Genomic DNA, 23,019 nt, shown 5'->3' with positions numbered 1-23,019 from the left:
GGTGGGAATTTCAAATGGTGCAGCCACTTTGAGAAACAGTTTGGTGGTTCTTCAAAAAGTGAAACAGAATTGATGTATGATTCACTCCTATGTATATAAATATACCCAAAAGAATGGAAATCAGGGACTCAGACATTTGTACACCAACATTCTTTCAAAAAACAGAAGCAACCCACGTGTCTATCAACAGATGAATGGATAAACAACATGTGGTATATACATGCAATGAAATATTCAGTCATACATGGAATGAAGTTCTAATACATGCTACAACATGGATGAACCTTGAAAACATGCTAAGTGAAATATGCCAGGCACAAAAGGCTGCTGTATGATATCATTCCACTTATATGAGGTACCTAAAATGGGCAAATTCATAGAGACAGAAAGTAGAACAGAGGTTAATAAAGCAGAGGCTGGGTGCAGTGGCTCACAACTGTAGTCTCAGCACTTTGGGAGGCCAAGACAAGCAGATCACTTGAGGTCAGGGGTTCGAGACCAGCCTGGCCAACATGGTGAAACCCCATCTCTACTACTACTAAAAATACAAAAATTAGCTGGAGGTGTTGGTACATGCCTGGAATCCCAGCTACTTGGGGGGCTGAGGCAGGAGAATCACTTGAACCCACAAGGCGGAGATTGCAGTGAGCCAAGATTGTGACACTGCACTCCAGCCTGGGTGACAGAGTGAGAGCGAGACTCCATTTCAAAAAACAAACCAACCAACCAAAAAACGGAAAGCAGAACAGATGTTGCCAAGGGAAAATGAAAAGATGTAGTTTAATAGGTCCAGAGTTTGTTTGGGATGATGACAAAGTTCTGAAAATGGGCAGTGGTCATGATTCATTGCACAACATTATGAATGTACCTAATGCTACTGAGCTGTATGCTAAAGAATAGTTAAATAGGCCAGGCGCAGTGGCTCACGCCTAATCTCAGCACTTTGGTAGGCTGAGGAGGGCGAATCATCTGAGGTCAGAGTTCCAGACCAGCCTGGTGAAACCACGTCTATACAAAAAAATACAAAAATTAGCTGGGCATGGTGGCATGTGCCTGTAATCCCAGCTACTCAGGAGGCTGAGGCAGGGGAATTGCTTGAACCCGGGAGGCAGAGCTTGCAGTGAGCCTAGATCGCTCCATTGCACTCCAGCCGGGGAAAAAGAAAAAAACTTTGTAAAAAAAAAAAAAAAAAAAAAAAAAAAAAAAGAATAGTTAAATGGAAAAAATTATGCTGTGTATATTTTACCACAATAAAAATAAATAAATAGCTGGCCAACATGGTGAAACCCTGTCTCTACTGAAAATAAAAAATACAGGCCAGGTGCGGTGGCTCACGCCTGTAATCCCAGCACTTTGGGAGACCAAGGCGGGCAGATCACGAGGTCAGGAGATGGAGACCATCCTGCTAACATGGTGAAACCCCGTCTCTACTAAAAGTACAAAAAATTAGCCAGGTGTGGTGGCCGGCACCTGTAGTCCCAGCTACTCAGGAAGCTGAGGCAGGAGAATGGTGTGAACCCGGGAGGTGGAGCTTGCAGTGAGCCGAGATGGGCCACTGCACTCCAGCCTGGGCAGCAGAGCAAGACTGCGTCTCAGAAACAACAACAACAATAACAACAACAAAATTAGTCAGGTGTGGTGCCACATGCCTGTAATCCCAGCTACTTGGGAGGCTGAGGCAGGAGAATCACTTGAACCTGGGTGGTGGAGGTTGCAGTGAGCCGAGATCGCACTGCTGCATTCCAGCCTGGGCAACAAGTGAGACTCCATTTAAAAAAAAAAAAGAAAAATATTTATTAATAAAGCTATGCCCTCTGATATTTGTTTTTGGCCAAGAAAGCTGCTCTTGACATTTTATTAGCTAACTTGCAGTTGGATGTAAAGGCCTATAATCAAAATATACCAAGGTGGGCAGATCACTTGAGCCAGGAGTTCAAGACCAGCCTGGGCAATATGGTGAAACCTCATCTCTACAAAAAGTACAACATTTAGCCGGCCCTGGTTGTGTGTGCCTGTAGTTCAAGCTACTTGGGAGGCTGAGGCATGAGGATCACCTGAGCATGGGAAGTCGAGGCTGCAGTAAACTGAGATTATGCCACTGCATTCCTGCCTGGGTGACAGACCAAGACCCTGTCTTAAAAAACAAACAATCAAAACAATAAAAGACAAAGATAAAAGAAATACAAATGGCTTTTAAATACATGAAAAGATGTTCAACTAAAACTATACTGAGATAGCATTTTTTTCATCTATCACATAGCATAGACAACACATTTAAATAACATGCTGCATCAGTAAAGGTGAATAAAAGGCACCTTTGTACAACTCTAGTAGGGCTATAAACTAGTACTGCCCCTCTGGAGGGCATTTTAATCTACCAAACTATGCTGTAAGAGAACATTTGACCCAACGAAATTGCACTTAAAAATTTATCATACAGATAAACTTGCAGGTGTGAAACATATACATAAAAGTCACTCTTTGCAGCATTGTTTGATGTAGCGATACATTAGAGACAACCTAAATGTCCATCATTTGGGGGCTGATTAAATAAAGTTTGATATAGCCATTCCATGGAATACTATGCAGCTATAAAAGATACATAAATTGTAGCACTATCAGAGGCAGGAGGATCGCTTGAGTCCAAGAGTTCAAGACTAGCCTCAGTAACATAACAAGACCTTGCTGCCACAAAAAAAAAAACACAAAAAAACAAAAAAAACCCACAAAAATTATTCGGTTGTAGTGGCAGGTGCCTGAAGTCCCAGCTACTCAGGAGGCTGAGGTAGGTGGATTGCATGAGCCCAGGAGGTCGCAGTGAGCCATTATCATGCCTCTGCACTCCAGCCTGGGTGACAGAGAGAGACCGTGACCACCCCAAAACAAAAAAAAGAAGGAAATAAAGCAGGAAGAAAGTTAGAAGCTCTTTACGTAATGATACAGTTGCCATATCTCTATGTATAGATTCTGAGTCAGGGTCTCCCTCTGTCGCCCAGGTTGAAGTGCAATGGCATGATCATAGCTCAATGCAGACTCCAACTGTTAACTCAAGCAATCCTCCTCCACCTCAGCCTCCTGAGTAGCTGGGTCTACAGGCGCATGCCACCATGCCTGGCTAATTTTTGCATTTTTAGTAGAGACAGGGTTTCACCATGTTGGCCAGACTGGTCTCAAACTCCTGGCCTCAAGCGATCCTCCTTGGCCTCCCCAAGTACTTATAGATGTGAACCATCATGCCCGGCCCAGATTGCCATATATATATATATATATATTTTTTTTTTTTTTTGAGACAGAGTTTCGCTCTTGTCACCCAGGCTGGAGTGCAATGGTGCAATCTCGGCTCACTGAAACTTCTGCCTCCCAGGTTCCAGGGATTCTCCTGCCTCAGCCTCCTGAGTAACTGGGATTATAGGCGAAAGCCACCACACCTGGCTATTTTTTTTGTATTTTTAGTAGAGACGGGGTTTCACCATGTTGATCGGGCGGCTCTTAATCCCGGGCCCTAGGGTGCTCCCCCCCCTGCCCCCCCAAAGTGCTGAGATTATAGGCATGAGCCACCATCCCCCTCCTGTTTTCAATACATTTTTACTACAAATTATAGTACACAGTATAATGTGTACTATAATTTGTAGTAAAAATGTATTGAAAACAGGAGGGGGATGGTGGCTCATGCCTATAATCTCAGCACTTTGGGAGGCCAAGGCAGGAAGATCACTTGAGCCCAGGAGTTCGAGACCAGCCTGGGCAATATAGTGAGACCTTATCTCTACAAAAATAAAAATAAAAAAATTAGCCTGGCATGGTGCTATGTACTTGTAGTTCCAGCTACTTCGGTGGCTGAGGTGGGAGGATCACTTGAGTCCAATGGGTTGAAGTTGCAGTGAGCCATGATTGAGCCACTGCACTCTAGCTTGGGTGACAGAGTAAGACCCTGTCTCTTAAAAAATGTATTAAAAACAATATATAAATATGTGCTTTTTACTTTTATTTATTCATTTAGAGATAGTGTCTCGATCTCGGCTCACTGCAATGTCTGCCTCCCAGGTTCAAGCGATTCCCCTGCCTCAGCCTTCCAAGTAGCTGGGATTACAGGTGCCTGCCACTATGCCTGGCTAATTTTAGGGGGGAGATTTTTAGTAGAAATGGAGTCTCACCATGTTGGCCAGCTGGTCTCAAACTCCTGACCTCAAGTGATCCACCCACCTTGGCCTCCCAAAGTGCTGGGATTACAGGGGTGAGCCGCTGTGCCTGGTCGCAAACTTCTGGTTTAATGAGTGTTAAGGATGAGGTGATGGGGAGTGATCAGAGCAATAGAGACTGATCAAAGAAAGGCGTGACCAAACGTGCAAATGTTTCATAAGGGATGCCCTGAAGTGTTAAGACAAAGGGAGTGCACGGAGGGACAACCATTGTCTTGACTAAACTATCAGCCCCTTGAGGACAGGGATTATGTCCTATGTAATCCAGGGATTGGGGCTGTAGAGTCATACGAACTCTATGAAATCAAGGCAAGTCATCACCAGCTATAGACTGAATAAGTGTTGCCTCCTGCATACACACAGGAGAATTTTCTTTTTTTTTTTTTTTCTTTTAAGACAGGGTCTCTTTCTGTTGCCGAGGCTGGAGTACAGTGGCACAATCACAGTTCATTGCAACCTCGAACTCCTGGGCTCAAGAGATCCTCCCATCTCAGCCTCCCAAGTAGCTGGCAGTATAGGAGCACATCACCATGCCTGGCTACTTTTTTTATTTTTAGTAGAGATGAGGTCTTGGTATGTTGCCCAGGCTGGTCTCAAACTCCTAGGCTCAAGCAGTCCTCCCTCCCCGGCCTCTCAAAGTGCTGGGATTACAGGCATGAGACACTGTGCCTGGTCAAATATGTTTTTCTGTGGAACATAATTCTGGGAAGAATCACATAAAAGTCGCTCATTGATACTTCCATGAAGAGGAAATGGTAGTCTGGAGGGAGATATTCTCTTTGGAGGTGCCTTTTGAGTTTCAACTATGTAAATGTACATTTTGCCCAAAAATAAGTAAATAAATCAAAAAGCAGATGACTAATCCCTAAAATTTTGCTCAAGGCTATTTGCGTGGAGTTAAGGTAAAAAGGCAAACAAGATATCTTAGACAGTAATGATTTTGACATTGGTAATGATACTAGTAGCCAATATTCAATGCTTTCTGTATGCCAGGCCTTGATTATAAAGTGCATTTTTATGTGGTAGGCTGCAGAATAGTCCCTCAAAGGATGGCCATGTCCTAATCCCTGTAAATGTTACCTTATTTAGAAAAAGGGTCTTTGAATGGCCGGGCGCAGTGGCTTACACCTGTAATACTAATACTTTGGGAGGCCGAGGCGGGTGGATTGCCTGAGCTCAAGAGTCTTAGACCAATCTGGGCAACACGGTGAAACCCCGTCTCTACTAAAAAAATACAAAAAATTAGCCAGGCATGGCGGTGCGTGCCTGTATCCCCCACCTATTCAGGAGGCTGAGGCAGAAGAATGGCTTGAACCTGGGAAGCGGAAGTTGCAGTGAACCTTGATCGTGCCACTGCACTCCAGACAGGGTGACAGAGCCAAACTCCGTCTCCGAAAAAAAAAAAGAAAGAAAGAAAGAAAGAAAGAAAAAGGGTCTTTGAAGATGTGATTAAGGATTTTGAGATGGCCAGGTGTGGTGGCTTATGCCTGTAATCCCCGCACTTTGGGAGGCCGAGGAGGGTGGATCACCAAAGGTAAGGAGTTCGAGACAAGCCTAGCCAACATGGCGAAACCCTGTCTCTTTTAAAAATACAAAAATTAGCTGGGCGTGGTGGCAGGTGCCTATAATCCCAGCTATTCAGGAGGCTGAGGCAGGAGAATGGCTTGAACCTGGGAGGCAGAGGTTACAATGAGCCGAGATCTCACCACTGCACTCCAGCCTGGGCAACGAGTGAGACTCTGTCTCCAAAAAAAAAAAAAAAGGTCTTGAGATGGGGAGATTATTCTGGATTCTATCATGTATATTCTTTTTTTTTTTTTTTGAGACACAACCTTGCTCAGCCATCCAGGCAGGAGTGCACTGGTGCAATCATGGCTCACTGCAGCCTCCACCTTCTGGGCTCAAGCAATCCTCCCACCTCAGCCTAGTAAGTAGCTGGGACCACAGGCATGCACCCCCAAGCCCAGCTAATTTTTTGATTTTTTGTAGATAAGGTCTCACCATGTTGCCCAGGCTGCTCTCGAACTCCTGGGCTCAAGTAATCCTCCCAAAGTGCAGGATTAGAGGCATGAACCATCATGTCCAGCCACATATATTCTTTTAAGAGGGAGGCAGAGGGAGAATGGACAACATACAGAGAAGGTGACATGAAGACAGAGCAGAGGGAGACTTGAAGATGCTAGGCTTGAAGAGTGCAGTGAAATGGCCACAAGCTAAGGAATGCTGGCAGCTACCAGAAGCTGAGGGAGGAAAGGCAAAGATTCTCCTGCTGGAGCCTCCGGAGGGAGTGCATCGCCTGCTGACGTGTTGACTTCGGCCCAGCAATAGTGATTTCATATTCCTAGCCTCTAGAACTAGGAGGGAATAAACTTCATTTGCTTTTAGCCACCACGTTGCTGAAAATTTGTTATAGCACCATTGGAAGTGGACACGCATTTCAAAACCAGAGTATTCAACTAAGTCCTCATCTTCATCCTTCACTGTGTTCAGAGCTTTAGGGACACTGCTTTCTTTCAATTTGATACTCAGGGCTCTCTTGCCCCTCCTCCTCCAGCTTTATTAAGGTATAATCAACAAATACAAATTGTGTACATTTACAGTGTGCAACATGAGGTTTTGATGTATGTATACATTGTGAAATGATTAAATCAAGCTACTTAATATATTCATCACTTCACCTTTATTTGTGGTGAGAACATTTAAAATCTATTTTTTTTTTTTTGAGACGGAACCTTGCTCTGTCACCCAGGCTGGATTGCAGTGGTGCGATCTCAGCTCACTGCAATCTCCAACTCCTGGGTTCAAGTGATTCTCATGCCTCAGCCTCCTGAGTAGCTGGGATTACAGGAGCCCACCACAATGCCTGGCTCATTTTTGTATTTTTAGTAGAGACGGGGTTTCACCAGGATGGACCAGGCTGGTCTTGAACCCCTGCCCTCGGCCTCCCAAAGTGCTGGGATTACAGGCATGAGCCACCGCACCTAGCCAACATCTACTTTTTTAGCCAATTTCAAGCATACAATACATTGTTATTAACTAGAGTCACCACACAGTATAATAGCTCTCCTGAATTTATTCATCCTATCAACTGAAACTTTTTACCCTTTGACCAACATCATCCTGTCAGGGCTCCTTTTCGCTACTGGGTCTTTGAATGTGCTGTTCCCTCTGCCTGGAATATTTTCTCCCACTCTTTCCCTGGTTAACTCCCACCATTCCTTCTGATATCAGCTCAGAGAGCACTTTCCCAGAAAAACTTTTACAGCTTTATTTCCTAGCTTTGGGTTTGTATACTTCCAGATGGACATTCTCTAAGATAAAGACCCCTGGAAGAAACCCAGGTCGGAGGCAAATTATGTAACATATTTCTTACAACAGCCCAGGGAGGTAGGTGTTATGATCTTATTTTATAGATGACGAAATGGAGACAAAAAGAGGTTACATAATTTGCCTACACACAGGTAATAAGGGGCATAGCTAGAAGTTAAACCCAGGTCTGCCAACTTCAGAGATGTGTGCGTGTATAGGTGTGTATGTATATTGTGTATGTGTGTATATATGTGTATGTATATAGGTGTGTACGTATGTGTGTATAGATGTTTATATGTATATGTGTGTGTGTATATGTGTGTATGTATATATTGTGTATGTGTATATGTGTATATGTATATTTGTGTATATGTGTGTATAAATATGTATGTGTGTATACATGTATGTATACACATATGTATATGTGTATATATGTGTATGCATGCATGCATATGTGTTTCTGTATATGTGTGTATGTATATATGGGTATATATGTGTGCATATGTGTATGTGTGTATATATGTGTGTATGTGTATGTATGTGTGTATACATGTGTATGTATGTGTGTAAGTATATGGATATGTATGCATGTGTGTGTGCATATGCATATGTTTGTGTGTGTGTATATATATGGGTGTGTATGTATAATGTATGTATGTATATATATGGGTGTGTAAAAAAGGATGCTCTTTTAAAATTATTTGAACATTTAGAAATATTAAAATAAATATTATTTTTAAATAAAATAAAATAATAGAACCAGGTGCTGTGACATGCATCTGTAGCCCCAGTTACTAGGGAGGCTGAGGCAGGAGGATTGCCCAGGAGTTCAATGCTGCAGTGAGCTATGATCATTCCTGTGGATAGCCACCATACTCCAGCCTGGGCAATATAGAGAGGCTCTGTCTTTAAATAAAACAAAATAAAATATTATAAAACAAAAATATTATAAAATAACATTAAACATTAAAAAAAGTTCTTATTTTGCAAAATAAGTCGTTGCAATCCTATATCAGTCACACACACACGCACGCATGCACACACACACGCATGCACACACACACATTTGGAAATTTGATCATCTGTAAAGTCTCCTAGCCTAGCTTGGGAACCAGCTGGCTTAAACCTGTTTCCTTGTGCTTCATTTTGGAGAACATCACGGCTCCTTCAGTTTCTGTCCAGTTCTCCCTGGGTAGACCAGGAAATGGAAGTCAGGAGTTCAGAATTAAGGCTATGGAGGGCATATGCTGGCACTCTCCCTTTATGTAATATGTGGGAAGTAAAGGGCTGATGTGACAGCTTCAAAGAACTATGCAAGGAGATGCCACTTCCCACCCATTAGGACGCCTACTGCCAAACAGAAAACAACAAGTGTTGACGAGGATGTAGATAAATTGGAGCCCTGGTGCATGGCTGGGAATGTAAAATGATGCAGCTACTGTGGGAAACAGAATGGTGGTTCCTTAAATAACTCAAAATAGAATTTCCTTATGATCCAGCAATTCCACTTCTGGAGATATATTCAAAATAATTGAAATCAGGGATTCAAAGAGATATTTGTACCTATTATTCACAATAGCCAAAAGGTAGAAGTAAACTCAAGTGCTCATCAACAGATGAATGGGGGCCAGGCACAGTGGCTTGCACCTGTAATCCCAGCACTTTGGGAGGCCCAGGTGGGTGGATCACCTGAGGTCAGGAGTTCGAAACCAGCCTTGTCAACATGGTGAAATCCCCATCTCTACTGAAAATACAAAAATTAGCTGGGCATAGTAGTGCGGACCTGTAATCCCAGCTACTTGGGAGGCTGAGGCATGAGAATTGCTTGAACCTGGGAGGCAGAGGTTTCAGTGAGCCAAGATCACACCATTGCCCTCCAGCCTGAGCAACAGAGTGAGACCTTGTCTCAAAAAAAAAAAAAAAAAAAAAAAAGCACAAAAAACAAAACAATGTGGTGGTGTGTGCCTGCCATCCCAGCTACTCAGGGGGCTGAGGTGGGAGAATTGCTTGAGCCCAAAAGTTGGAGCTTGCAGTGAGCCCTGATCACACCCCTGCACTCCAGCCTGAGTGACAGAGCAACACCCTTTCTCATACAATAGACTATTATTCAGTCTTTAAAAGGAAGGAAATTCTGACACATGCTACAACATGGATGAACTTGTGTTAAGGGAAACAAATCAGTCACAAAAGAACAAATACTATATGATTCCACTTATATGAGATACCTATAGTAGTCAAAATTCCAGAGACAGAAAGTAGAATGGTAGTTTCCAGGAGTTTGGGGAGTGGAGAATGGGGAGTTTGTGTTTAATGGGGATGGGGTTTTAGTTTTGCAAGATGAAAAGAGTTCTGTGTACGGAGGGTGGTGATGGTTGTACAACCATATGAATGCATTTACTACCACTGAACTGTACACTTAAAAATGGTTTAGATGGCATGGCGTGGTGGCTCACCCCTGTAATCCCAGTACTTTGGGAGGCGGAGGCAGGTGGAGGACCTAAGGTCAGGAGTTTGAGATCAGCCTGGCCAACATGGCCAAACCCTGTCTCTACTAAAAATACAAAAATTAGCTGGGCATGGTGGTGAGTGCCTGTAATCCCAGCTACTACGGGGGCTGAGGCAGGAGGATGGCTTGAACCTGGGAGGCGGAGGTTGCGGTGAGCTGAGGTCATACCACTGCACTCCAGCCTGGGCAACACGGTGAGACCCTGTCTCAAAAAAAAAAAAAAAAATTTAAGGAAAGAGCTATGCAAGACTGGACAGTGTTTTTGCCAATATATACATGCCCCAAATAGAAATATTTGGGTTCTGTAGATCTTTCTCACACAGAAAGCTGAACTAATGCCTCTTGCAGTCAGCCTCTCCAAGTGTCTTCACTTTATTAGAAGTTGGGAAATAGAGAAAACATTACAAAAGCAGCCTAAAAGCAAAAAGAGTAGAAAAGTGCAACCCAATATCATTGATCATGGAAAAGGCCAATTCAGTTAGTCTTAAAGAATGAAATTGCAAAGATAGTTCTTTGTAACGCATAAGCGTTTAGTCATTAAAAAGGAATGTCTTTGACCTCACCTATTCTTGCCTGCACTAACTTTTCTTCAACCTTTCTGGTAGGCCCAATAGCAGTGCCTCAAAGGTATCCACATTCCATTCCCTAGAATACAATTTCTTCTGCTATGGTGCTAGAGGTCAAAAGGGTATATTACCTTGTAGCAAAAGGGACTTTGCAAATGTGATTAAATTTAAAATCTTGAGATGGGGGAGTTATTCGGGATTATCTAGATACAGAGATACAAGAGTCTTTATAAGAGGGAAGGAGGGACTGGGCACAGTGGCTCACGCCTTTAATCCCAGCACTTTGGGAGGCTGAGGTGGGTGGATTACTTGAGGTCAGGAGTTCGAGACCAGCGTGGTCAATCATCTCTACTAAAAATACAAAAATTAGCTGGGTGTAGTGGCGCATGCCTGTAATCCCAGCAATTTGGGAGGCTGAGGCACAAGAATTGCTTGAACCCAGTAGGCAGAGGTTGCAGTGAGCTGAGATAGTGCTACTGCACTCCAGTCTGGGTGACAGAGTGAGATTCTCAGAAAAAAAATTTAAAAATATAAAAAATATTTTTAAGAAAGAAGAAAGGAAGAAGGCCAGAAAGATAAGGAAATGTGAATGTGATAAATAAAGGAGTCAGAAAGAGAGAGGAAACAGGAGAGAAGGAGAGAATCAAGATGCTCCATTTGCTACATTATTTGCTTTGAAGATGGCAAATGAAGCCATGAATCAAAGAATGTAGGTGGCTTCTAAAAGCTGAAAAAGGCAAGGATAACGACTTTCTCTGAGAGACTCCAATAATTTGACCTTAGTATGTGATACCTGTGTCAGTCTTTTGACCTCTAGCACCATAACAGAAGAAATTGTATTCTTATAGGCTGGATATGGTGGCTTATGCCTGTAATCCTAGCCCTTTGGGAGGCCGAGGCAGGAGGATTAAATGAAGCCAGGAGTTCAAGATCAGCCTGGGAAACATAGCAAGACCCTTCCTCTAAGGGAGGAGACCACCCCGTCTTATGCCCAGTTTCTGCCTCCAAAGAAAGAAGAAGTAAAAACTGAAAGGCAGAAATGAAATCCACAGGCAGATAGCCCTGCACGCCCTGGGTCTGGTAGTTAAAAATCAACCCCTGATCTAACTGCTTGTGTTATCTATAGATTCCAGACATCGTATGGAAAAGCATTGTGAAAATCCCTGTCCTGTTCTGCTTCCCAGATTCAAGCTATTCTCCTGCCTCAGCTTCCTGAGTAGCTGGGATTACAGGTACCCACCAACGTGCTCAGTTAATTTTTGTATTTTTAGTGGAGACAGGGTTTCACAATGTTGGCCAGGCTGGTCTCGAACTCCTGACCTCAAGTCATCCACCTGCCTTGGCTTCCCAAAGTGCTGGGATTACAGGTTGAGCCACCGAGCCTGGCCTCTATTTGTCTCTTGAAAGGCTTTTACTGATGTCTTTCTGTGTTTTTTTGTTCTTCCCCAGGATGACTGCTTCTAGATATTTATTCCATGTTTTGATTCAAACCCATCAACGGTCACAAAATTCTTACATGAAAACTTAAAGCAGAGTGGCTTTTACACCTGACCTTTATATCTAGCACTTTATTGAATTATAGGTGCATGGATTCATTTATTCACACATTAATTCAGAGAATACAAATTTATTGAGAGCCTACCAAAGGCCAGGCACTGTGTAAGATATTGAGGATTGTCACCTGCACCAAGAGAGGCATGATTCTTGCTCTTGATCAGGCGAGGTGGCTCATGTCTGTAACCCTAGCACTTTGGGAGACTGAGGTGGGAGATCACTTGAGCTCAGGAGTTTGACACCAGCCTGGGCAACATAGTGAGATCCTGTCTCTGAAAAGAAAAGAAAAGAAAAGAAAAAAGAAAAGAGAAAAGAAAAAGATTACCCTGTGCAGCTCGAGTGCGTGGGCATAGGAGAGGGACTTGAAAAATAAATATTAGGGGCCAGGTGCAGTGGCTCACGCCTGTAATCCCAGCACTTTGGGAGGCCAAGGCTGGCAGATCACGAGGTCAGGAGATCGAGACCATCCTGGCTAACATGGTGAAACCCCATCTCTGCTAAAAATACAAAAAATTAGCTGGATGTGGTGGTGGGTGCCTGTAGTCCCAGCTACTCGGGAGGCTGAGGCAGGAGAATGGTGTGAACCTGGGAGGCGGAGCTTGCAGTGAGCCGAGATTGTGCCATTGCACCCCAGCCTGGGTAACAGAGCGAGACTGTCTCAAAAAATAAATAAATAAATAAAGATAATAAATATTAGGTTGACAGGAAAGGTTGAGGGTCAATTAAATTAATTAATTAATTAATTAATTTTTTGAGACAGAGTCTCACTCTGTCTCCCAGACTGGAGTGCAGTGGCCTGATCTCGGCTCACTGCAAGCTCTGCCTCCCAGGTTCACGCCATTCTCCTGCCTCAGCCTCCCGAGTAGCTGGGACTACAGGTGCCTGCCACCACGCCGGGCTAATTTTTTGTATTTTCAGTAGAGATGGGGTTTCACTGTGTTAGCCAGGATGGTCTCGATCTCCTGACCTCGTGATCCGCCCGTCTCAGCCTCCCAAAGTGCTGGGATTACAGGCGTGAGCCACCGCGCCCGGCCTATTGTTTTGAGATGAAGTCTCACTCTGTCACCCAGGCTGGAGTGCAGTAGCGCAATCTCGGCTTACTGCAACCTCTGCCTCCTGGGTTCAAGTGATTCTCCTGCCTCAGCCTTCCAAGTAGCTTGTATTATAGGTGCCTGCCACCACACACAGCTACTTTTTTTTTTGTATTTTAGTAAAGGGGGTTTTCCCCATGTTGGCCAGGCGGGTCTTGAACTCCTCACCTCAAGTGATCCACCCGCCCTGGCCTCCTAAAGTGCTGGGATTACAAGTGTGAGCCACCACGCCTGACTGAGAGTCAATTTTATTAAAAAGTTATTATTATATGCAGGCCTAAGATAAGCCCAGATGAAAGATATAAGGCATACATATGTGTGTATGTGTGTATACATATATACACACACATATATATGTGTATATATATACATAATTTTTTATTATTTTTGAAATTATATATATATAATTAAAAAAATTTTTTTTAGACAGAGTCTTGCTTTGTCACCCAGGCTTGAGTGCAGCTCACTGCAGCCTCCCCCTCTGGGGCTCAAGCAATAGTCTCACCTCAGTCCCCCAAGTAGCTGGGACTATAGGCACACACTACCATGCCTGGCTAAATTTTGTATTTTTTTGTAGACATGGCGTTTTGCCATGTTGCCCAGGCTGGTCTGAAGCTCCTTGCCTCAAGTGATCTGCCCACCTTGTCTTCCAAAGTGCTGAGATTACAGGTGTGAGGCACCGTGCCCGTCCGACGTAGGGCATGTTTAATCATATTCCTACGACAAGATATTTGGCTTCTTGGAGCTTAGCCAAGGCATGAGACACAGTTTCCAATAAGTATATGCTTTGCATCAATTTTGAGAGATTGACATTAATCTAGTCTCTTTCTAGTAGATTAGACATCAGTAACAATTATGTTAAGTATACAGAGCGGGGACCTGGACCACTGTACGAATTTGATGCCTCTTTTTTAAGCTGTCCTTAGAGAATAGTTGGTGTGAATCAGGTGCCTGAGTTTCTCGCATTATAAATGGATTGGGAATTATAAAACACTCCTGAAGTCAGTGGGCTGAAGAATTAGAGGTATGTTTTTATACCTTATAACATTTTGAAGAAACACAATTAATGAACATATCCAAGCACCGTAGAAAAATTGCCTAAATCAAATGGCAGGGAGGCTAATTACTATTTAATTGCGTTTTGAAAATTTAGCTTTTCTCGTTAAAAGCTTTGTCTCAGGTCAAGGAGGGAAAAAACCATTGGAAATCATTTGTTCAAACTTGGAGAAAACACTGGGAAAGTGATGGGATCAGAATGAAAGTTCTAATAATCAGTTAAAATTGTCATAATACTTAAAAACTGAGCGACGTATTTTGGTTGTTTTGTGAGCTCTGCCGGCTTAATTAAAGTATATTTAATGAATTCATTGAGAATGTTCACATCATACAGTTATAGCAGGTGCTTTTCAATCCCGGGTGATTTTGTCCTCCAGGGGATATTTGACAATGTCTAGACATTGCCATGGCTGGGGTGTGTGTGCTAGTGGGTGGAGGCCAGGGATACTACAATGCACAGGACAGAGCCTCGACAACAAAGAATTATCTAGCCCCAAATATCAACAATCCCGGGGCTGAGAAACCCTGAGTTACAATGATGTTTCACATTTATATACTGGCTTTAGAAATTTTTTTACATTACAAAAATTGAGGCCAGGCACAGTGGCTCATGCTTGTAATCCCAATGTTCTGGGAGGATCCCTTGAGGCCAGGAGTTCAAGACCAGCCTGGGCAACAAAGCGAGATCTTCTCTCTACAAAAACAAACGAACAAACAACAAACAAACTGGGTATAGTGGCATGCACCTGTAGTCCTAGCGGTTTTGGAGGCCGAGGCGGGAAGATCACTTGAGCCCAGGAGTTCGAGGTCACAGAGAGCTATGATTGTGCCACTGCACTCCAGCCTGGGTGACAGAGTGAGACCCTATCTCTAAAAATATTTTCAAAATTGAGATATAATTCACATACCACAAATTTTAATCTCAAAAAGTGTACAATTCAGTAAGTTTTAGTATATTTACAAAGTTGTGTAATCATCACTACTATCTAATTCCAGAACATTTTTGTCACCCCAAAAAGAAACTCTGTACATACCTATTAGAATGGACAAAATCCAGAACACCGACAATATCAAGTGCTGGCAAGGATGTGGAGCAACAGGAACTTTCCTTCATTGCTGGTGGGAATGCAAAATGGTACAGCCACTTGGAAGACAGTTATGTGTTTTCTTATTAAAAAAAGTGCCAGGCGCAATGGCTCACGCCTGTAATCCTAGCACTTTGGGAGCCTGAGGCAGGCAGATTACAAGGTCAGGAGATCAAGACCATCCTGGCTAACACAATGAAACCCCGTCTCTACTAAAAATACAAAAACCAGCCAGGCGTGGTGGTGGGCGCCTATAGTCCCAGCTACTCAGGAGGCTGAGGCAGGAGAATGGCATGAACCTGGGAGGTGGAGCTTGCAGTAAGCAGAGATCGTGCCACTGCATTTCAACCTGGGCGACAGACCAAGACAACATCTCAAAAAAAAAAAAAAAAAAAAGTAAACATATTCTTACAATATAATCTGGCAATCACACTCCTTGGTATTTATCCAGAGGAACTGAAAACATGTCCACACAAAAACCTGTGCATGGCTCTCTATAACAGCTTTATTCACATCTGCCAAAACTTGGAAGAAAACAAGAGGTCCTTCAGCAGGTCACGAATAAATAAATTGTGGTATATCCAGACAATGGAATATTATTCAGTGTTAAACAGAAATGAGGTATCAACTCATGTAAAAAACACAGAGGAAACTTAAATGCGTATTCCTGAGTGAAAGACACCAATCTGAAACGACTACCTACTGATTCCAACTATATGACATTCTGGAAAAGGTAAAACTATGGAGACAGTAAAAATATCAGTGGTTGCCAGGGATTGGAGAAACGAAAGAATGAATCAATAGGCAAAGCACAGAGGATTTTTAGGGCAGTGAAAAGACTTTGTATGATACTATATTGGTGGATACATGTCATTATACACCTGTTCAAACCCACAGAATGTATAATACCAAGAGTGTAAACCATGGATTTTGAGTGATAATAATGTTTCTTCCTCTTTCTCTCCTTTCTTTCCCTTTCTCTTTTTTCTGTCTTTCTTTCTCCCTCTCTTTCTCCTTCTCCCTTTTCCCTACTTCCTTCCTTCCTCTTTCCTCTCTCTTTTCCCTCCCTCCCTCCCTCTCTTTCCTTTCTTTTTTGATAGGCTCCTGCTCTGTTGCCCAGGTTGGAGTGCAGTGATGCAATCATAGCTCACTGCAGTCTTGACCTCCCAGGCTCAAGCGATCCTCCCATCTCAGTCACCAGAGTAGCTGGGACTACAGGTGTGTGCCGCCATGCCTCAGTTAATTAAAAACAATTTTTTTTATACAGACAGGGTCTTGCTATGTTGTCCAGGCTGGTTTTGAACTCCTTAGCTCAAGCAATCCTCCCACCTCAGCCTCCCAAATTGCTGGGAGATAATAAAGGTTCATTCAATTAATCAATTATAACAAATGTACCATCCTGATGGAGGACAGTGATAATGGGGCAGGGTACGTCTGTGTGGGGACAGGGGATATAAGGGACATCTTTGTACCTTCCTCTCAATTTTGCTGTGAACCTAAAACTTCTCTAAAAGAATAAAATCTGAAAACAAAAACCACAGTGGATCCACTAGACACCCATTGACGTCGCTAAAATAAAATACACTGACAATACAGGAAAAAAAAGAAAGAAGGAAACTCTGTACCCAGTACCCATTAGTAATCACTTCGTATTTCCCTGTCTCAACAGCCCACTAATCTACCTTTCGTCTCTACGGATTTACATACTCTTAGATATTTCATGCAAATGGAATCTTACAATATGTGGCCTTTTGCATCTGCATTCTTTCACTGAGCATAATGTTTTTGAGGCTCATCCACATCTTAGCATGTTTAAGTGGTTCATTCCTTTTTATGGTCAAATAATACTCCATTGCATGGTGATACCATCTTTTGTTTATCCTTTCATCAGTTGATGGACATTTGGTTAGTTTCCACTTTTTGGCTATTGTGAATAGTGCTGTTAGGACCACATGTATACAAGTTTTTGTGTGAATATATGTTTTTATTTCTTTTTTTTTTTTTTTTTTTTTTTGAGATGGAATCTCACTCTGTTGCCCAGGCTGGAGAGCGGTGGCGCAATCTTGGCTCACTGCAAGCTCCGCCTCCCGGGTTCACGCCATTCTCCTGCCTCAGCCTCCCAAGTAGCTGGGACTACAGGCGCCCGCCATCATCCCCGCCTAATTTTTTTGTATTTTTAGTAGAGACGGGGTTTCACCGTGTTAGCCAGGATGGTCTCGATCTCCTGACCTTGTGATCCGCCCGCCTCAGCCTCCCAAAGTGCTGGGATTACAGGCGTGTGCCACCCCGCCCAGCCATGTTTTTATTTCTTTTGGTTATATGCCTAGGGAGGAAATTGTTGGGTCATATGGTTGCTCTATGTTTAACTTTTTGAGGAACTGCCAAACTGTTTTCCAAAGTGGCTCATCATTTTACCTTCCCACCAGCAGCTTAGGAGGGATTGATTTTCTTACACCCTCACCAGTACTTGTTATTGTCTTTCTGTTTATTTATAACTATCCTAGGGGACATGAAGTGTTATTGTGATTTTGATTTGCATTTCCCTCATGACTAATGTTGCTGGGCATCTTTTCACGTGCTTTTTGGCTATTGGCATATACTTTTTGGAGAATTGTCTCTTCACATCTTTTGCTTGTTTTTAACTTGGGCTATTTGTTTTTTATTGTCAGATTGTAGGAATTCTTTATACATAATGGATGCTAGTTTCTCATTAGATATTAGATTTACAAATTTTTCTCCCAGTTTGTGAGTTGCTGGCTTTAGATTTTACAAAGTGTTTCACATCTCTTAACTTCTAAATCTCACAATAGCTAGGCATAAATTTAGGCTCAAAGAGGTTAAATAATGTGTGTAGAATCAGAAGTTTGTTCATATGTGAATTCAATAAACTTTTACTGAGAGCCTACAAAGTTGACTGTTGCTAGGCTAGAAAGAAGATCAAGTGTCTAGAATTTGATTTCCATTTCAGTTTATTTTAATTTTTAAGTTTAATGTTTAATTTTATTTAAAAAATAAAAATAAAATAAAAATGTCACCCAGGCTGGAGTGCAATGGTGAGATCTTGGCTCACTGCAACCTCTGCCTCCTGGGTTCAAGTGATTCTCTTGCCTCAGCCTCCTGAGTAGCTGGGATTACAGGTGTGTGCCACCCTGCCTGGCCGATTTTTTTACATTTTTAGTAGAGACGGGGTTTCACCATCTTGGCCAAGTTGATCTTGAACTCCTGACCAACCTCAGGTGATCCTTATGCCTTGGCTTCCCAAAATGCCAGGATTACAGGCTGAGCCACCATGCCTGGCCTCCATTTCAGTTTAAAACCTCAAATGGAACCCCACTGGGATGAGAGAAAGTGAGGGGAAAGAAGAGAAAAGGAGAGAAGAAAGAGGAGAGGAAACCAAGTTGCATGTCTTTTGCTTGTGTGTACTGCTTGGGAATCTCTTCGTTTTGTATACCCATCTTCACTTAAGGCTCCAAATATGAAAACATGAAACACTTATTTTAGAATTCAATCCTTACTTAAGCTGAACATAACCCATACTCCCTGGTCTCCTTCTGTTAAATTACTTAGCCATCACTCTCTTTGGTTTCACTGTGGTGGATCACAGAGCAAGGACTGGAAGGCCCATTCTGAGGTCTCCACTTTACATCTGAGCCAGCATGAGAGTGGGTCCTCTCCATAGGGGCAGACTCTTGTTAACAAAGACTGATAATAAAGTCATATTGTCAATTTGTTAAATTACAATGAAAAATACAGTTTGACATTTAGTTAGTAGTATATTCGCCCTTTCTGGGCAAGTAGTTCATGACATTGGCTGCACAGTGGAGTCACTTGGTGTATTAGTCTGTTTTCACACTGCTGATAAGGACATACCTGAGACCGGGCATTTACAAAAGAAAGAAGTTTAATGGACTTGCAGTTCCACATGGCTGGGGAAGCCTCACAATCGTGGCAGAAGGCAAGGAGGAGCAACTCACATCTTACGTGGATGGCGGCAGACAAGAGAAGAGAGCTTGGGCAGGGAATCTCCCCCTTATAAAACCATCAGATCTCGTAAAACTTATTCACTATCACGAGAGCAGCACAGGAAAGACCTGCCACCATGATTCGACTATCTCCCACTCAGTCCCTCCCACAACAGGTGGGAATTCAAGATAAGATTTGGGTGGGGACACTGCCAAACCGTATCACTTGGGCAGCTTGACCAACTCCCAATTCCTAGGCTTGATTCTGGAACAATGAAATGAGGATCGCCAAGGATGGGGCCCAGGTGTCAATGTTCTTTTAAAGCTTCCCAGGTGATCTCAATGTGAATGCAAGGTTGTGAACCACTGCTTCTGGAATACCTGCACCCTGAGAAGGTATAATCAGTAGTGTGTAGAATCAGAAGGCAATTCATTTGTAAATTTAATACACTTCTATGGAGAGCCTACAAAGTTGATTGTTGGTAGGCTGGAAAGAAGTAATTAAATTGTAATCAAATAGACATGGAGTTAGAGTTCATCATTTAGTCCACAAATATTTATAAATATTATGTGCTAGGTGCTGGGATAAACATAAGTCGATACAGTTTGGTGGTTATCAAAATGGGCTTTAGAATGAAATTTCAGGTCCTGGCTCCACTGTTTACTAGTATGTGACTTTATTTCTCTAAGCTTGAATTTCTCTGCTGGTAAAATGGGGTTGCTAACAATAGTGCCTACTTCAGAGACTTGCTTGAGAATTATGTCAAATGATGCGGTGTTTCCAAAATTTCAAGATTTGTTCTAAAGCTATACCCATGTGCAACCTGTACTACTGATTACTTAATATTTCATTTACTGGCTCATTTTTTCTTCTTAAATATTTCCTTTGGTCTCACTCCAAGTGGTATCATCTATAAAATACTTGGTTTGATGGGCTAGCTATAGTTTTTCCTAACACATAGTAAAATATATAATTTAACAAATAAGTGACTTTTGTTTGCCACCTGAAAGTGTTGCTCATATCAGTTGTGGGAACACATCTTTGGGAAACAAGGAATATCTGGGATATTTGCATCTGAGCCAGCATGAGAGTGGCTCCTTTCCATAGAGGCAGATGCTAATAATAGTGCCTACTTCAGGGGCTATTGAAGGAATATGGTTCGCACCTAGAAAGCTCTCAGCTCACTCAGCTGATGATAATTTTTTTTTTTTTTTTTTTTTTTTAAAGACAGAGTCTCACTCTCTCACCCAGACTGGAGTGCAGTGGTGAGCGACATCTCGGCTCACTGCAACCTCCACCTCTCAGGTTCAAGTGATTCTCCTGTCTTACCCTCCTGAGTAGGTGGGATTACAGGTGTTTGCCACCATGCCAGACTAATTTTTGTATTTTTAGTAGAGATGGGGTTTCACCACATTGGCCAGGCTGGTCTCAAATTTCTGACCTCAAGTGATCCGCCCACCTTGGCCTCCCAAAATGTTGGGATTACAGGCACGAGCCATTGGGTCCGGTCAGTTATTTTCTTTATATAGAAGTTTCTGGTGCAGTAGCTCACACCTTAATTCCAGCACTTTGGGAGGTTGGACAGGATGATTGCTTGAGTCCAGGAGTTTGAGATCAGCTTGGGCAACACAGGGAGACTCCATCTCTCCAAAAAAAAAAAAAAAAATAATTAGCCAGGCATGGTGGTACATGCCTGTGGTTCCAACTACTGGGAGGGCTGAGGTGGGATGATCACTTGAGCCTGGAGAGGTGGAAGCTGCAGTAAGTCGTGATTGTGCCACTGAACTCCAGCCTGGGTGACAGAGTGAGATTCTGTCTAAGAGAAAAAAAAAAAAAAGAGGTGCTTGATAAATAGTAGCTATCCTTTATTGGCCCCGGGAACAAGAAGTAAGTTATGTTTAGCGAAGGAAAACAAACAAACAAATGTGTACTAAGCAAGCCTGTAGCTTTAATCAAGTGCTGGTGTGTGTGTGTGTGTGTGTGTGTGAGTTGTGAGAGAACACATCTCCAGTTCTATCTACTATAGAATTAGGAGCGTACGAAAAAGACTTTACATTTATAAACAGAACATACACATACACACATGTGTGCACAATTATACACACAATTTAATCATTATAAAACCACATCCATATTGTTGCTACCTAGGTTAAGAAATAGATCATAGCAGCACCCCAACACGCTGAAAGGCCTCCATCAGGTAACTACTATTCTGACTTTTGCTTTCTTTATGGGTTTGCCATTACTTTTAAAAATGGCAAAAACCTCAATGATTTGCATCAACCTAAATACATCCCTCCTTAAACTACGTTGTTTTGTTTTGTCCGCTTTTGGAATTTATATGAATGGAATCATATGTCATTGTCTTGCTTCCTTCATTAGGCCTTGTTTTGAGACTCATTATGCCATTGTGGTTAGTTGCAGTTTATTCTTGTTCCTTGTTTATGAAAACACTGCAATATACAATTTTGTCTTTTCTACTGCTGATGGACATTTATGTCGCTTCCAGTTTTTTGCCAACACTATTTTGTATTCTTATACACATCTCTTGGTGTACATAAGTAGGAGTTTCTCGCTGGGAGCGGTGGCTAAGGCCTGTAATCTCAGCACTTTGGGAGGCAGAGGTGGGCGGATCACTTGAGGTCAGGAGTTCAAGACCAGCCTGGCCAACATGGTGAAACCCCATCTTTACTAAAAATACAAACAATTGGGCATGGTGGTGTGTGCCTGTAATCCCAGTTACTTGGAAGGGTGAGACAAGAGAATAGCTTGAACCTGGGAGGCGGAGGTTGCAGTGAGGCGAGATCGTGCCATTGCACTCTAGCCTGGGAGACAGAGCAACACTTCGCCTCAAAATAAATAAATAAATAAATAAATAGGAGTTTTTCTTAGGTAGAGAAACTACTCCTAGCAATAGTCATAGAATGCACAAATCTTCAATGTTAGCAAATAGTGCCATACTTTTTTTTTTTAAATTTCAGAGATTGTGTCCATTTACACGTCTACGGGTACTGTATAAATGTGTGTACCTCCACATCTTCGCAAACACTGTCACATCCTTTTTTTGTTGTTGTTCTCGAATTTGAGTGTTATTGTTTCTCATTGTGACTTTATTTTTCATTTTTTCTGATTATGAACGAGGTTGACACCTTTCATACATTTGTTGGTCATCTGGATTTCCGTTTTGGTGACGTGCCTGTTTTAAGTATCTCTTCTATAATTTATTTTAAAGTGTCCTTTCAGACAGCCTCAATGACTTTCATCAACTCCTTGCAGGGCAGTCAGCCGGGAGATAGAGTAATCAAGGTAGGTTGAAGTCAACCTCAAAACATTCGCCGCCTCAGCTGTAGCAGAGAACCATTGGGTTTCCCCAGGTGACAAGTACTTCTACCTTAGCCGCATGAGAGAGAAAGAAGACCAGGCTGAGTAGCCTGGCTGCCTACCTCCTCGCAGGTGGCCGAGAGCAGGGGACAGCGCCCAGGCGACTTCCTCAGGGATCCTAGATAAACAGTCGCGTCCCCAAACGCAGCATCCTGCTTAACCGCCAATTTCAAACTTCCAAGACCTGCCCAGCCGACTTTGCCCTTCCCTTTATCCCATTGGTCGCGAGTCAAAGGAAGATGCAATTTGATTGGCTCTCCTTTTCACTTTCTCCATCACTTTAAAGACGTGGGCGGGGCCTGGTTGAGA

General features: G+C 42.7%; 1 long non-coding RNA gene across 1 annotated transcript in view; it reads right to left on the bottom strand.

Annotated features, from left to right (window-relative positions):
- Positions 1-23,008, bottom strand: part of LOC103876113 — a 33,233-nt gene extending 10,225 nt beyond the window's left edge. Inside the window, exon 1 of the long non-coding RNA XR_635202.4 lies at positions 22,773-23,008. This is a non-coding gene — a long non-coding RNA (uncharacterized LOC103876113). The remainder of the gene's footprint in view (positions 1-22,772) is intronic.
- Between the last annotated feature and the right edge of the window lie 11 nt (positions 23,009-23,019).

The sequence above is a fragment of the Papio anubis genome, chromosome 9, assembly GCF_008728515.1.
Source record: "Papio anubis isolate 15944 chromosome 9, Panubis1.0, whole genome shotgun sequence".
In the NCBI taxonomy this organism is placed as follows: Eukaryota; Metazoa; Chordata; class Mammalia; order Primates; family Cercopithecidae; genus Papio; species Papio anubis.
The sequence above is the reverse complement of the archived record's forward strand: the minus strand, read 5'-3'. Positions and strand labels throughout refer to the sequence as shown.